Source organism: Pelecanus crispus, chromosome 6 (assembly GCF_030463565.1).
Source record: "Pelecanus crispus isolate bPelCri1 chromosome 6, bPelCri1.pri, whole genome shotgun sequence".
In the NCBI taxonomy this organism is placed as follows: domain Eukaryota; kingdom Metazoa; phylum Chordata; class Aves; order Pelecaniformes; family Pelecanidae; genus Pelecanus; species Pelecanus crispus.
In genome coordinates this window covers 26,825,474-26,837,644 of record NC_134648.1, presented here as the reverse complement: position 1 = coordinate 26,837,644, position 12,171 = coordinate 26,825,474, and positions in this window count along the sequence as shown.

The following is a 12,171-nucleotide window of genomic DNA, read 5'->3' as shown; positions in this document are numbered from 1 at the left end:
GCTATACTTTGGGAAAGCACTTGAGTTCCTTAAACTTTTCAAGTGTCTTAAGTTGACAAACATGCTAGAAAATTGGTAAGAACAAATCCTCCGTGAGAGCTCAGATACTCCTCAAAAAGTTCTGTTCATTCTGTCAACAGTGTACTCTACTATGTCCGTGAAATAGAAACAGTGAATTATATTTTCTGGGGAAACTGAGGAATTGAGAAAGCTTAAGTGCCTTTCTCAAGGACACAAAATGAGTCTGTCCTAGTGTTAGGACTAGAAATAGACATGCAGATCTTAGTCCTATGTATTAAACCTTAGTTATAGCCCATCTGTTCTGAGTAGAGGGCCCTTAGAAAGCCATGCCAGTGAGAACTTTTGAATTCAAACAGTAAATAAATGATCATCAAGCCTCAGCTAAGATCCAGATTCAGAGGTTTTATTGCCAGTGTTGGTGTCCAGGAATAAAGGAAAATGCCTGCATTTTCTATCCTAAGGGAAGTTTATAAATCTGGTGGTTAAAAAAGAATAGTTTTTGATTTTTGCACATTTTGGATGCACACTGGGATCATAGTGAGAGAAATAGAGCTGGATTAGGTGATTACAGAAAGCTATTTATTTATTAAAGATAAATTGTTCAAAGACAGGGCTGGAAGGGACTTCAGGATGTCATTCAGTTCACCCATCTTGGACAGTGTAGAGTAGATAAACCTGCACTATCCCATGGTGGGATATAAACAACAGCCAAATTTATTCTTAAAGGTAGCTAGCAAAGGAAGTTTCACATCCTTTCTAATCCTTCTGGTAAGTTCTCCATTCTAGTGCTGCACTACTGTTATAATTAGAAAGGTTTCCTAAATATTACTTACCACAAGTTGAAGCTATTTGTAATCACAATCACACTGTCAGGTTTCTAAGGGCCTTTAGCTGGAATCAAGGATAAGGAAGTAAAGGGCTTTTCAGAATGGAGGAGAGGGAGTCTTTCAATATATGTCAGTTGAATTTCATGCAGAATCACTAAGCAAAACCATCCTTCTTATGCCATAATTAAATAACCCCTGAGGATGAAGTACCATGAGGGACAAGGTCATGGTGAAAACTGTAATTATTTCCTAGAGCTATTGATTTTATGCTAATGATTTTAAATGATGCGTATAGCTTGCATTTAAGAATCTTACCTAGAATGGCAGGTGGTGTTTTGAGCTCTCTATGTCAATTGTGAGCAGGCTTGTTTGGATACATTTCAGTGTGTCTACATTGCTTATTGTAAAAGTCAGTGTGTGTGGGAGAGGGAGCTCAATATCAGGTTGAAGGAAAAAAAAATTGACTTTTTGTTAGGGGAATGAAAAAAAACAAATCAAGAGGAGAAGAAGAGGAGGAGAAGAAGAAGAGGAGAAGAAGAGGAAATATAATGTGTAAAACAAGCCAGAACAGAATATTTGTGTCCACCCACTGAGTATGACAGGTTTTTTGAAATCAAGATTCCGGTGGATGAGGCAGTTTCTCCTAGGAAACTCCAAATACAGAGTTCATCCCTGAGGTATCATATATCAGGATTCCTTTCTTGTTTGCATGTCTTCTAAAGGCCTAGCCATGGAAAAATATATTTTTCTCAATCTTCCAGTATATTTTATCTTCTTAACTTTTGTCATCATGACTTAAAAACTACCAGCTATGGATATTTTCTCAAAAAATTATGTATTTCACACTTCAAGATGCAAGAAGAAGGCAGGAAGAGATCTATTCTACACGTTATGAATGTGTTGATTTTGTGACTCACAAAGTCTTCCCAGCTATCTGTAATTTAGATGAACACCATGCTTATACTGTGAATGATTTTACAGTGTTATTTTTTACGGATAAAAGCTATAAATCTGGGTATTCTGCTTTAGAGAAGCAACTCCTTTCCCAGAAGAGCTCAAAGAGATTCTCCAGAAGTGTTCATGCTATTATAGTTTGTGTATATCACAGATGACAGCTAGAGTTTGATATAAACACATAAACTGCTATTGTTGTACTGTCTTAATGTGTCCAGGTAATAGCCACTAATGTGGGATCTTCTATAAGATAAAAACAACAACAAAAAAACCAAACCAACAAAAAAAAGGGGTCTTAATTTGTATATGGTTCATATTCACCAGCCTGCACCAAAACATTACAGGATGAACAGTCTGCCGATATTAATAAGGATTGCTCATCATAGAATATCTTGCCATGCTCCAAAGGCACACATCAGGTTTTGCACTACATTCACGACAAGGCTGAAGATCACTTTTTAATTTAGAGGGATGGCAGTTGCCTGCATACATTTAGTCTCATTCTGCATTGACTGCATCTGTCACCTTGATATCTCTCTTGATATATAGTTTTTATTCTAACTGAATCCAGAAAATGCTAGTTATTACCATGTTTACAGTAAATACTCTGCCTTCCTTAGCTGTGGTTGAAAGGATTAACTTGACCAATAGAGTAGAAAATTCTCACCTTCTAAGAGGTTTGATTTGTCTGCAACACAGACGGAACAGACTGGCAGCCAGTAGCAAGGAGAAATTTTCTTCAGTTGCTGCCCATGCTGTGCCTATTGGAAAGACTAATATGGACTTCAGTCACTGTATCTGTCAGTCTCACACTTCCCACCACTTCACAAGTCAAAAGAAAGTAAGTAAGTAAATGAAGCAGGCAAAAAGTAAACATTACAGAAAATAATGGTTATGGGAGAAGAAAGCACTTGAAATGATGAGAAGAATTGCAATGTACTGATTACTTACCTGCCAGGTTTCTACTCACTAAGTGGTCTTCACATACAGATGCTATAGCTGAAAATATTTTTAGTATCACTTGGGTTTTGCTTGTTTTTCCTTTCTCACATTGCCACAATTTCACTGTCTGTATGTCTCTCCTTAATGATTTAGCACAGTTTAATGTCCCCTCTCCCATTCTCACTAATCATCACTTCCAATTACTAATGGCACCAGGTGTCCCAGTGATTTGCCCTTTCTGGTCAGTTACTTTTAATTTGGTCTGTAGCAACTGCAAAAATGGCAAAGGACAAATACAGAGCAGACTGATACTTGGCAATAGACTTAGAGGTGCTTTTTTTTTTTTGTCATGTTTTAATTTTTTTTTTAATTATTTTTTAAGATTATGGGACACACTAAAATTTTCAGTTTGGGAAATAATTTAGAGCAATTATAACTCCACTCTGATTTAATCTGCTACTGGAATGAAAAAAAACCCAAGTTTTATATGAAGCTTTTTAAACTGATGATCAGAAATCCAACAGCCTGAATTGCTATTCTAGACACATACTACAAACCTTTTATGATACTTTATTTACATGAGTAATACTGCTGCAGTGTTTATGTGAATAAGTGTTAATCAAGGAGTAAAAAAAGTTTGAAATAAAGTGTTTGTAAACAATCATGAGGATTTCCTTGCAACACTGTTATTAGATTAGACTGCTACTAATCTTTGTATGTATACTGTCTGCTAAAATCCCACAAGATAATGTTAAGAAACCACATCGTATGAATAACTGATACTAGTTCTCATGGAAATTTAGCCATTTCTGGTATGTAATATGACTGTTATTTAGTGGCTTAAATAGGACAGCAATGTTGCATTGTAATTTCAGACAAAGAGAGAAAGGTTTTTCTAATAGCCCTACATTAGTAAATATACATGTAGTAAAGAAAAGGGCACACAATCTTTATGAAGCAGGAGTAGCTAGGTAGGTCAGTGATTCTTTATTTCACTGTAAGCTTGCATCCCAGGCAGAACAGCATCAACCACACAAGGATTAGTTTAGTACTCAAAGAAGGAGTAGACAAATATCACTTTAAATTATAGATCCTTCTTTGCTCATGCCTCCAACAGATTTGCTTGGAAGCAAACAACACTACTCTTCTTTTGCTTTATAAGAGTTGGCTTGCTTTTTTGCTCCACAAGAGTAAGTCCTACCAGGTTACTCCCTCATGTGCATGCACACAGTCTTCCTTTTATACTTTACTGTGACAATGGAGATGCTTAGATAATTTCTGCTTACTGTGTCATAGATTTTTCTATGGTATGATATTTTCTAAGGCCAAGCCTAAAGGTCTTATATCCACCACCTCCACAACTAGTAAGTGAAATGGTGGCAGTGCCTTCCTTTCTTTTACTGAAAATTATCTTTGACCCATCCTTTTGCTCCCGTTATCTGTTACCACTATGTGTCAAGGAAATGACCAGCCTTCTCTCAGAAATGGCTGTGATATGTCAAGGCATGCTGACAATTAAGTCTGAAGAGGAGTAGTCAAGCTGTGGAGGGAATGCAGAACCAGAAATAACAGATAAGCTTGCAGGTTGTAGTTGAGATGCAGTAAGATGACTTTTGCAACACGTTTACAGGCAGGGGATTCTAATGGACCACATGAGAATTCATTGCTAGTGTGCTTGAGAGAAAAATGTGCCTCTTTGCCTACACAATGACTGCCTAAAGCCATAATCCTGAGTCCATTTAAATAAAATAAAATAAAAAAGTAATGTGGCACTTGTGTTAAATTTTTATCAGTCTCTTGCAAAAAACACTGTAAATGAGATCAAATAATTATCTGCTTTCAAAGTAGTCTGTAATGCCTAGCATTTTTTATTATTGAAAAAGCCCTTACCAGGGAAACAAAGTCTCTGCCAGATAAGAACCAAACATAATTCTACAGCTATTACGTTCAAAAGTAAGATGATGCTTTGAGTAAGAGGATATCAAAGTGCATCAGGTGATGGTAGTAGATCATGTATGTATATGTTCTTGGGAACCTGATAAACCTCAAAGACACTGAGATGCTATCAAACAACTTTGTGTACATGTCAGCTGACATTGATCTCCTCCTTACTTGAAATAATGCAAGTGAAATTTTTAATATAATTTTATAAAGATTTTAAAACTCTGAAGGGTACTGAGAACATTTACCATACCTACAGGACATTACAGTTGTATATGTATAGTGTATGTATGCATACACATCCTTACATGTATAGGATGATTCTTTTCACTTCTGCCTTAAAGATGCCACACTGATGACCTTAAAGATTCTGAGCTCTAAACACTTCTTTGCTGAACAGCACGGAACAGGCAGAATTACTGAAGGCTTCATTTCAACTGTATCATCATTTCTCTCAACTTTCAGCCTCCAGGGATCAGCTCTAAGTAGTAGTGGTGCACATCCATAAGGATGTCACTTTTGGTAGCAATTTTTATGAGAATGCCTGAGGAACTAGTTTATTTCATATAAACTACTGAAAAGATCTCTGACAGCAGTGACATTGGCTGCTTGTATGGATTTGAATATATTAGCAGAAGCAGAATCATGTTACCTAGAAGGACATCACATAGCACAGAAATACAGATTACTGTACCAGCTCCTCTCTAAAAATTACCAATACATTTTTGTAATATATAACCCATTTACTAATTTTTGAGTATTCAAGGCAGGACACTGATTTAGCTGCAGAATTCTCAGTGCACTAAAATACATGAATCTTTAAAAGAACTCTGTCAAGAAATGTAACCACTAAAATTCTGAATAATGTTAAAAAATAAATGAAGATATGGGCCATTGCTCACAAAATCAATTATAAACTGAAATGCTTCCCATTTTACTTGAACCGGTATTAAATTTAAAGTAGGGAGATTTTTAATGTGTTTAAACTTCCTACTTCACTTTGAATCAAATTTCAGTAGTCTTACAAACTTGTCTGAAAGTGAAACAGAGTATAGACTGTATTTGTCTCACTGAACGTCCTTTACTCATCCTGGCATGATATAAACAATGAAATACGAATCAGTTTTTAAAACTATTTTTGTTTCATGAAATATTTTTGGAGCTTGCACAGAACAATACACATGAGTGGGAAACCTTTTTTTCTGCTAAGGCACAATAAGATGCTTAATGAACAGAAAATTCCTTGAAATTTGATGCTTTATGTGCAAAATATCCATCAAGATAAACAACATCCACTACTGTCCCCTCATCCAGCAACCTAGTCACCTTATTGTAGGAGGTTATCATGTTGGTTAAGCATGATTTCCCCTTCATATACCCATGCTGCCTACTTAAAAATTAAATTGACTAAATTTAATTTCTGATCCAGCTGGCCTACTGGCCACATCTCCAGTGGGAACTGCCGGAAGAAACAGTCAATATTTTGATGACTCACAAACAAATCCTGAGCTGGAGAACTTTTTAAAAGGCATTTATCTTTTTCTTTGTTATTTTTTCCTGATTAGGAGGTCTATAGCAGATACCCACTACAACTGCACCCATGTCAGTCTGCGCACTAATCTTGACCTGTAAAATCTATATGAAGTACTAAAACATTGAGCTATGTAGCTTCATAGAAAATCCAGTTTTGGATTTCTGTCCTTATTTGGATTTCTTTCCTCATTACTCCAGCAATTTTTTTCATTAATTTGATAGCTGACAGAACATTAATATCTCACACTAATAGACAGGCTTGCCGATACTGAAAGGATTAATGGCCTGATGATCCAGACTGGGTTGAGGTGGTCAAACTTTTTAGTACTACTGACATTCTCCTGAAACCCCAAGCTATTTGGTCAAAAGTACGGAGAGATCTATCAAAGAATTTTAATTGCAGTTAGTCTATTGAGAATAGATTTATTCTCTTCTGGGCATTCTTAGAAGCTGACTACATTTTTTTTTCAAAGTCCACAGCTGCACTTCAGTTGCTTCACCAAATAATTTGGGAAGTTCAGCAGTGTAGCTGAACATCTATCAGAAGAGTATTAATATACCAACAGTTGTCTGGCATGAGAAGACACTTCGGCTGAAGAAATGGTAACACGTTTAGGCACTGAATTGCCAAGACGTGCAAATGAAAAAGGGAGCATTAGTGCAGATGAGTAGACACTAAAGAAGTCTAATTCTCAGTTAAAAGTGGCTTGTTAACACATCACTCACTGATTTTGCGAGTTAGAGGCAGAGCTTGAAGTAGAACCAGATCAGCTCTTCTTCAAGACTGGATTTATATGTCTAAGAGAGAGAAACACTAGTGTGCATTTCCAGTCATTGGGAACAAAGTAGGCAGTGCTGCGGTGACCCAACATATTCTTTAGAATATAGAGGAAACCATTGTAGTAAATAAGTTAATAACAGAATGCATTAATAAATTACCAACTCATTCTATGAAAATTAGAGAAATCATAGAAAAGAGATGGCAAGCACCTTGGAAATCATTGTCTCTCCTCACTGTCAGAAGGTAGGGCCTATATCACTCTGGACAGACATTCTTTGACTTGTTCTTTAAAATCTCTCATGGTCTCCCAGCAGACTAAACTAGTGCTCACTATCCTTACCATTAGAACATCTAGCACAGATATAGTCTCCCTTCATGTTTTACAGTTAGCTTAGGTACAGTCTCCTTACAATCTGTGTTAGGCTCATATTCCATTTCTCTCATCACAGAATTCAGGTACTGTATCTCTGATTATTTTCACTGACCTTTGTTTTCTCCATGTCTGCTGCCTTCTTAAAATCTGTTGTGCAAAACTAGACAGGACTCTTGGAAAGGGCAGCTTTACAAGGGTAGAGAGGGTTCAAATCATTACTTCATACATGTAACATGCTATTTATGTATATATTTCCTAATATGATTATAGGTCTTTGCAGCAGCATGATATTGTTGGCCCATGTCCCACTTCTGAACCAGTATAATCCTTAGATTGTTTTCTACAGAATTGCTGCTCACCTAGTCACTCTGCAACAGTCGTAATTGAAATATGGTATAGAATGTGGCATACACTTCTGTTTTCAGAATACAATTGCCAGGCTGCAAAAAGAACCTTATCTATTCCCCCTTCAGTGAGGACCTTGGTAATGTTTATGTTAGGAAGAAACATTAAATTGTTCTTCTTATGATAACTAGTCAAGATTTAACTTCTAAATCATTGTTGCTGATCCATCTCTAAAGGATTTATTTGGCTTTCAAAAAACATCTAGCTTTGGGAATTAACTAGTTTCTTCAAATTGTACTTTGATTGTGGTTTTTTTGTACAAAAATGGTGGGAATATAAAGAAAACCTTCTGCATTATCTGTATGGAAGCACTGTACAATTTGGAGAAACATGGGACTAGTAAGGCTGTACTTTAAAACCAATTTTACATAAAGGCATTGAGTTTTCAAGTTGCTAGAGCAAGAGCTGAAATGATAGGTTATCTCCTATATACACAAATGACAGGAGGGCATCAGGCCCTCCTGTGATGAGCTATCTTCATCACTCCCTACTTACATTTAGTGTTCTTCCTAGCAGAGAAAAAGTGTAATTGTAGAAAAGACTTTTTTCAGTGTTGCATACTATCAGTGTGACAGGTCAGCTTTCCTACGTGCCATGTCCCAGTTAGCAGTTTGGGACTCCTTCCCTTTGCTGGCTTGATTCCATGACTGTCAATCACTTTTTCTTATAGTCAGTAACAATAAACATGACTGTAGTTGCAGTTAGCTGTGAAAGCCCAGAATGGTAAATACATAGGGTTAGAAGGAATGTGAGTACTCAGAACAGATTAATTGAAACATAAATTAAGGAGGTAGGACAAAGACAATTACTATAATGAGGAAAAAACTAAGAGCTCATTCAATAGAGGCTCATTTTAAGGATGCTTTGTACAAAACACAGAAATAAAGACATGAGAAACAGGATGGTTATCCAGATGGGTATGAAGCATACAGGGGGAAAAACCCTATCAAGTTAAATTTGTGCCAGGAAAGCAGCTTTCCACTTGTGTTAGAACCTCACAGATACCACTGTTGTTGGTTTTTTTCCTTAAGATATTTGGTGTTATTAACTGCATGCAGTTAAAAGCTACTCTTTCCTTATAAACAATGGGCTCCAAGTTATATGCTGATTTGAATTTCTTTCAGTGTCTTGTCAAATCAAATAACTCATTTTTCACCATTTCCTCATCCAAGATGCAGTACTGTCTAAAATAATATTCAAAAATTACAAGTCAATTTAAAATTATATTGATTTTGAAAAATAAAATAGCATTTTTTCCTTTCTTTTTTTGAACTAGATAATTACTCTGGATCTTAAAAAGAAAACTAAGATACTTATTTGATCACTTTATTGCAGAGTCTGTCTTAAAGACTATTGCAAGTCTTCTGATAAGAATGTGAGATTTGTCAACACTTGTGTTGGTCTTTGCAGCAGTTTATCATTGCTGCTGCTCATCTTGGGATCTTTTTAATGTTATCATGATCCAAACATTCTTGATCTCAAAAGTAAAGGTCATTTCCTAAATACACAGGTTTTGTAATTCCTTCCTTGATTTTTTACAGCAGCCTACTGAGAATGACAAATCATTGACAGAGAAGACTCTTTTTAAACAGAAACTGTTCCTCTCAGAAACTGTTAAATCTTCCTCTTAGCAAGTCTAGACACCATTTTTTAGATCTTTTTCATGAGCAGTGTGGATAAAATGGGGATTGAGTCAAAGGGAACAGCAGTGCAAAGGCTGTTGCTACCTATGCGCTGTTACAATGACAAGTATTTATTTGGCTGACAGTATAATATGCTGCTTTATTAGTCATTCTCTGTCTTCTCTGAGGCTACAGCAGAAAAGGCATGGGATGGTTGGAATAAGTCCATGGTCCGGGCATAGTCTATCTAGACTAAATGAATGTAAGTAGTGGTAATAAATGGGAGACAGATGAGGGATTAATTAGTCTAACCAAAAATGGAAGTAGGACCATTTTTTTACAGCACCAAACACTAATTTGGGAAAATTAAATTAAATTTTCTGTCTTTGTGGTGGGTTAACCTTGGCTGGATGTCAGACATCCACAAAGCCACTTTCTCACTCCCCCTCAACAGGACAGGGAAGAAAATAAGATGAAAAAGCTCATGGGTCACAATAAAGACAGGGAGATCAATTACCATCACAGGCAAAACAGACTTAACTTGGGGAAAATTAATTTAATTCACTGCCATTTAAAAGTATAGTAGGATAGTGAGAAACAAAGACAAAACTAAAACCACTTTCCCCCTTCTTTCTTCCTAGGCTCAACTTTACACCTTCATTCCTGAGTCTTCTACCTCCTCCCACCCCGAACAGCGCAGGCGGGTGGGAAATGGAGGCTGCGGTCAGTTCAGAACACTTTATCTGTGCCTCTCCTTCCTTCTCATGCTCTTCCCCTGCTCCAGCATGGGGTCCCTCCCACAGCATATAGTCCTTCACAAACTGCTCCAATGTGGATCCTTCTTCAAGAACTGTTCCAGCACGGGTCCTTTCCATGGGGTGCAGTCCATCAGGAGTGGGCTGCTCGAGCGTGGGTCCCCCATGGACCACAGTTACTGCCAGAAAACCTCCTCCTGTGTGGGATCTCCTCTCCATGGCCTGCAGTTTGTGCCAGAAGCCTGCTCCAGTGTGGGCTCTCCACAGGCTGCAACTTCATTCAGGCCATGTCCACCAGCTGCAGTGTGGCATCCTCCATGGGCTGCAGGTGGATATCTGCTCTATGGGCTGCAGGGGGACAACCTGTGTCACCATGGTCTTCTCCACAGGCTGCAGGGGAATCTCTGCTCCAGTGCCTGGATCACCTCCTCCTCCTTCTTCACTGACCTTGACATCTGCAGGGCTGTTTCTCTCACATTTTTCTCACTCCTCTCTCTCACAGCTGCCGTGCAGCATTTTTTACACCTTATTAAATATGTTATCACATAGGTGCCACCAGCATCGCTGATAGGCTCAGCTTTGGACACCCAAATGGGGGAACTGGCTCTGTCCCACACAGGGGCAGATTCTGGTGTCTTCTCACAGAAGCTACACCTGCAGCCCCTGGCACCTTTGCTACCAAAACCCTGCCACATAAACCAAATACAAATTATCTGATCACTTTATTGCAGAGTCTGTCTTAAAGACTATTGCAAGTCTTCTGATAAGAATGTGAGATTTGTCAACACTTGTGTTGGTCTTTGCAGCAGCTTATCATTGCTGCTGCTCATCTTGGAAAAGATCTTATACCTCAGTTCTTACTGAATTGAAGTTAAAAGTACTTCTCTGCTTTTTAAGATATTTATAGAACTAGGAAGTAGGAGATGCCCATATGCTAACTAAGAAGCAGCAAGCTGCTTTTACAACAATGGCACATGACTTATTTTTTAAGGGACTGTGGATATACTGTTATGGCACTTAAGGATTTTTGCTTAAAATACCTCTCAAATTGTATTGCTATCTATATTATGTTTAACAGAACCATTTCAAGTAAAAAATTGCAAAAATCAGTTGCTACAGGCAAAAGTCCTATGTATGTAAGATTTTTCCACTTCAGATGTGAACAACACAAGCATTAAAAGCACGTCTTAAATTAATAGTATTGTTTAGGTTTTTTTGTTTTTCACAAAGTGTATAATTGAACCTTTTTTGTCTCTTTTTCCTTTTATTTGCTTCAAAATGATAAAAAAAATCAGATGCTACTGGACTCTTCATTTCTTCTGCCTGAATGACATAATCACTGTGTGCCACCACAAGGTTTAAGGTAGCAGATGCAGCAGTTTCCATACCATGCTTGTATAGCTCTGAAAGAGTAGGCAACAAACTGTGTTGACAGGATAGGTCAAGTCTGTGAAACTTGTAAAACTTGCCCTCGAGCATTGTAACCAAATATAGAAAGAACTCACATATTTGACAGTTATTTTTAAAGATTCTTACAAATTCCTGTAATGTGAGTCTTGTTACCTTTGAAAGCAGATAAAAGGCAGAGAAAGACAGATGTGTGCACACAAAAAGCTTCTTCCTCTGCTGGACTTCTAAAACTGACACCATGTTTTGCAAAAAACTAATGAAAGATATTTCTGCTTCACTATAAATGCTCTCACCCTGTTTAAAATATGCTTTTATGTCAAACAATTCACTGAAACTGTGAGAACTGTGTGGTCAATTAGGGAATGTAAGACATTGTACACCCTACCTACAAGGAACAGGGAGGATTTCTGGTTTGCATATGCTGCCTGGAGAATAGAAGTCAGCTGGCACAGTCACTCACTTGTCAAGGGAGTTTCTCGTGTTCTTCCCTGCTGTATACTGTCTGAAGTTTACTATCATATTTTTAAAAAGGTGACTTGTGTTAAGGGTTTACAAGTCACCAGGGTCTCTGTTAACATGTTGGCACTTTCCAGCTGTTTTTCTCTTA